Source organism: Nilaparvata lugens, chromosome Y (genome assembly GCF_014356525.2).
Source record: "Nilaparvata lugens isolate BPH chromosome Y, ASM1435652v1, whole genome shotgun sequence".
Classification (NCBI taxonomy): domain Eukaryota; kingdom Metazoa; phylum Arthropoda; class Insecta; order Hemiptera; family Delphacidae; genus Nilaparvata; species Nilaparvata lugens.
Window position 1 is genome coordinate 6,257,434 of NC_052519.1, and position 6,000 is coordinate 6,263,433.

Genomic DNA, 6,000 nt, shown 5'->3' on the forward strand with positions numbered 1-6,000 from the left:
TTCGTCAAAAATTGATGACTATACTAAAGCCATGGAAACTTTAAATAATGAACATCTTGAATTGAAAAGATGAATGCTTCACTTCAGATGAAACTAAGTGACATGGAATCAAGAGTCTGTGAATTGGAGCAATACTCGCGAAGGAACAATATCGAAATTCATGGTATTCCTTCAACTAACCATGAAAATATTCATGAAATCATCGCATCAACAGCTAAAGCTCTTAAAATCAGCCACCAGCAAACAGATATTAACGCCGCTCATCGACTTCCAGCAGGAAATAAAGAAATTCCTTCTTTAATTGTATCATTTCGCACTAGAGAGATAAAGAATAATTGGATGAAGTGTTATAAAGTTTTTCGTGAGGAATTGAAAAAATCTAAAAACGACCCTAAAGCTAATCTTCGAACCATCAACATAAATAGAAATCTCCCTGATAAACCAGTTTACTTGAATGAAAATTTATCTCCCTACTATAAGAAACTCCTATACGAGGCAAAACAGTTCACTAAGAAGAAGAATTTCAAATTTGCATGGTCAAGAGATGGAAAGGTTTACATACGGAAACAGGAAAATACATTTATATTTACATTGATATTTATTGTACTAGAGCACTAAGAATTCGGACCGTGAATGATCTTCTCGAAATTGGTAATGGCGATGTAACTCGAAAAAACGAATAGTCATCAGAGGACCGGGTTGAATAGGATTTCTCCGGAGCTTTTAGAATAAGATTTTTTATTTAGTATGAACTCTTTCAACGAGTTATGTAACATTCTGAGTGATGACGTTTTTAAGACGGGAGAAATTGAAGATGTGAATTATGATTTACTCACTGATAAAGAAACAAGTCCAGTTAACTATATGAACATTTTTCAAATGAACATTCGTAGTATTTATAAGAACTTTAATGAATTCATAGTGTGTCTTAAATATTTCAAAGTGTCATTCGATATAATAATTCTAACTGAAACTTGGTATTCTGGCGATAAGCCTATTAATTTTTATATAGATGGCTACAATTTGCTAAACCAGCCCAGTAAACTTAATAAATGCGATAGTCTTTGCATGTATATTAACAAAAAATATAATTTCACAGTTTTAGATTGTGAGTTGATAGAAGCTAACGCGCTGAGTGTTATTGTTGAACTGGGTAATGATTTGATAATACAAGTTATCGCAGTCTATAGGTCTCCGAACAGCAACACAGATAATTTTATCCGAGTGTTGAATAACTATCTTGAATCTCTTCCGAATAATCGTAATGTAGTTTTTGCAGGTGATATTAATATCGATATTTTGAGCACTGATCGCTGTACATTCCAGTATCTGAATGTTATGAATGGAAATGGTTTTAATTCTTTAATTAATATTCCGACTAGAAAAGTGGATAATAGTCAATCTTTAATTGATCATATATTCTTCAAGAATTCTACACATTCTATCGAACCAAAAATAGCTAATGTCTTTAAATTAAATATCACTGATCACTTTGCTACCACTCTTCATATAAATCTAAACAGTATATTGCCTCACACTCCCGTCACACAGAAAAATATAATTACTATGATTGATTTTAATAAACTTAAATCATACCTACTGCACGAAAAATGGGAATTTCTTAACAATGATGATTCTGTTGATTCTATGGTTGAGAGGTTTGTTAATACTCTTACAAATTATATACATATTTCTAAATATGAAAAAAAATTAATCATAAGAAAAAACCACTGAAACCATGGATCACGCTGGGCTTGATAGAGTCTATTAATGAAAGAGATAAAATTGCCAAGCAACTAAAAAAGGAACCTTTCAATACTAACTTGAAAAATAAATTCAGGACATATAGGAACCTACTGAATAATCTTATAAATCGTACAAAGGATGATTATTATAAAACTAAAATTAACGAATGTGGGAATAATGCAAAAAAATTATGGTCTTACATAAATGAACTACTAGATAGAAAAGGAAAGAAAATGAAATAAAATTAAATGCACATGAATTAAATAAATACTTTGTAAATGTTGGTAAAACTTATGCTGATAGGATACCTAAATATACCAGCCAGTCCGCTTATGAATTCAAATATAAGAAAAATAACTCGAGATTGACCGACTCTTTTGTCTTGCAACCGGTAAATGAAATTCAAATAAAAAGTGTCATACTCAGTCTGAAAAATAATACATGTCCAGGTATTGATGGTATAAATAGTAAAACTTTAAAAATAGTAGCCGATTTCATTGCCTATCCTTTCACATCAATTATAAATAAATGTTTTCGCGAAGGAGTTTTTCCACAATTGTTCAAGGTCGCCAAAATCAAACCTCTATTCAAATCAGGTGATAAAAAACTCACTGAGAACTATAGACCAATCAGTTTGCTTAGTTCATTAACGAAAATAATGGAGAAAGTGATAAAATTTCAAATTATTAAATTCTTTGACTTACATGGGATAATAGAAGACCACCAATTTGGATTTCAAAAAATAAATGTACTGATGATGCTCTAATCCATTTCTCAAATTCTGTGGCAGATTTGTTAAATAAGGGAAAGAAAACTCTTGCGGTTTTCCTTGATCTAGCCAAGGCTTTCGATACTGTGGCTCACAACCACTACTAAATAAACTGGATCGAGCAGGAATCAGGGGTACAACTTTGAGATTGTTCCATAGCTACCTTGCACATAGATCACAAATTCTTACACTTGATGACTGTGTGAGTGATCTGCCTCTCTCCGGTTATGGTCTCCCTCAGGGAACAGTCTTATCACCAATCTTATTCCTTCTTTATGTAAATGAGATACTCAGATTAGACCTGAATGGAGGTGAGGTATTCTCATTTGCTGACGATACTGTGCTGTTGTTTGGAGAGAGCACCTGGCAGAGAGTATATGGAGCCGCCTCCAGAGGCATCTCCACTCTGAAGAAATGGTTAGATGTTAACTCCCTAAGCTTAAATATTAAAAAAACAAAATATATCGCCTTTTCAAGAAATATCTCTGGACATGAAGAGACAAATTGTACACTTAAATTGCATTTAAATTGTAATTTATCAGACGATGCTCCCTGTAGATGTCCTGAGATTGAAAGGACTAGTCAATAAAATATTTGGGTTTGATAATCGAGGAGGGATTCAAGTGGAGAAGGCATATTGAATACCTATGCCATAAATTAAGGTTTGTCTCCTATAATTTTATAAGTTGAGGTCAATACTTGATTTATCAAAGTTGAGAATGCTTTATTTTGCAATTGTACAATCTCTATTAAATTATGGCTTGGCGGTTTGGGGTGGTACTTATGACACTCTTTTGTTACCACTATTCATTATACAGAAAATGATCATAAAAACCATATTAAATAAACCCATATTGTTCCCCTCAAAAATTGCATTCAGTGAATTGAGAGTCATGTCAATCCGTCAACTCTATGTGCTTAGCATATTTAAATATTTCAATAAACATAGAAGCTCATTTTCAAGAATCAATGTAACTCATAGAACAAGATACAATCTACATAGATATGTTACTTATGATTCGAATTTAACGGTTATTCGTAAGCAGCTGGTATACATCGCTCCAAAGATTGTAAACTGCATCCCGAACGAGCTCATCGGTGTACCTATTAAGTTTGTACCAATAAATATTAAAAACTGGATACTTCACAACTATTATTTCCATCTTAATATTTTATGAGTTCAAAAATTTTTCAGCTTTTAAAACTATTCATTCTTGTCTAGATTAATTCACAATTAATAGCATTTATTTTAAATATACTTACCATTGTTTGAATAAAAATATTCCATTTTAAATTATTAGCTTAAGATTTAGAAACAGTTACGGTAAGTCTCTACTCCTACTGGCGAACAAGTGTTTCACTTATGCCAGTAGTTCTTCACCTGTATAATTGTTACTTGAATTTTGACAGCATTATTAATGCTTTCTTGCAGTAGCATAAATATTTTTATTTTTGTAATTTTTGACCGTCAAGTTTATCTATTGTAGATCTTTTGTGGCTATGGCTCACAATCGTTCAATGTGTAATAATCTGTAATTGATTGTGATAGCCTACTTACATTCAATTCCTTTATCTAATAAATCGTATAATCGTCAATAATAATTTTAGGTAGCCTATAATAAATTTCCATCTGATTAATATGAACCAATATTATCTGACAGTTCATTTCTACCGATGAAATAGTTGGGTTCTAAGCTAATTGAGGTGAATAAAGTGATATTTTGATGAGAGGGAATCTTGTGCTTGGAGTATCTTTCGATAATGATTTATCATTCGTTGTTTTAGTTCTTACCTTATCTTGCATTATTGTGGTTGTGATAAAATTTATTGTTATTTTCCATCTTTGCAGTGGTGTCGATTAAGAGTGGAATATTATTTTCAAGTGTCTATTGTCATTTTTCACTGAGTACAGATATTTGTTGATATGATGATATTACTTTGAATTTGATCACAATTTATCACTGGTGGCATTGACAATTATTATTGTTAACTTATGTAGGAGTAACTGTGACGCTCTCTGTTTGACTCAAAATAATTGATAGGCCTACTGCTATTATGATTGTAGTTACGATTTGTTATCAGGGCTCTTATCACACTCGTCCTTTCAATGTCGTTAACAGTAACTTCAAGTGATTTTCTTTCTTTCTATTTGCGAAATTGATTCTCTCCCTATTAGTATTCTTTTTTTCTATTTGCGAAATTGATTCTCTCCCTATTAGTATTCTTTTTTTTTTCTCAGAGGGAGGTGTGGTTTATAATTCCCCGCTTAGGGTTGGGAGGCTTGGGCTGTTTGTGGTCCGTGGTGCTATTTGAATAAATAAATAAGTTTAGTTAATTTTTTTTTTTTTTAATCTTTCTCAGTCTCTCTCTTGTTCTCCATCTTTCGTATTCTTCTTTCATCTTCACTTTCTACTCATCATACTATTTCTTTTTCTCTCTCTCTCTCTCTCGCTCTTTCTCTCTCTTCATAGTTTCATAAATTATTCTGGATTTTAATATTCTTTATCAGAATGTAAGAGGACTTCGCTCCAAAATTCCATGTTTTTCCGGGAGGTATTGAAGTGTGATGCTGACGCAATAATTCTCACTGAAACTTGGTTACACGATGGGATTCATAATGATGAATTATTTGATGAGCGTTATACTGTTTTTCGTAAGGATAGGCCGGGCAATCTAGGTTTGAGGGGAGGTGGGGTTCTGATTGCTGTACGTAGCTCATTGAATGCAACTTTATTGTCTGATTTATCGTCACCTAATTTTGAATCAATTTGGATCAAGATTTCATTAAATAATGCACAATATTACATAAATTCTGTTTACTTTAAACCATCGACTTCATTTGAAACCTACCTTCAATATTTTGAGTTGGTTGAATCTTTCAATGATATTTTTGATGGTAATGTGTTAATTGTTGGAGACTGGAATATCCCAGAAATCAATTGCTCCGATTTTGATTTCAGTGGCGGTTCTCGTCTGGCGGTCGCTTTGGGTCAGTTCATGGGAGTGCTTGGTTTGGAGTCTCGTAATGTGGTTTTGAATGGTAATGGTCGAACCTTGGATCTAGTTTTGAGCTCGTTTGATGTTGAGGTGGTGAGATCTGATGATTTTCTTGTGGCTGAGGATAGCCATCATCCAACTCTTTCTGTTTCTTTTCCAATAATTTGCGCTGGATCTGATCACCTTGATGAATTGTACAAACTGTACTATAATTTCAGGAGAGCTGATTTCTTTGGTCTTTATGAATCTTTAAGAGATGCTGATTGGTCTGGAGTTTATTTGTCCTCAGATGTCAATGGGGCAACCGAATCATTCTATCGACTCATTTATTCCTGTTTTGATTTATTTGTTCCAAAGAGAGCTGTTACTAATGCAACTGGTAAGTATCCCCAATGGTTTACCAAGGATATAATTAGTGACATAAAGCGAAAGAACAGATGTGCCAGGAGGAGAAGAGTCTCGGCTTATCATGATGAGGAGTTCCGGAG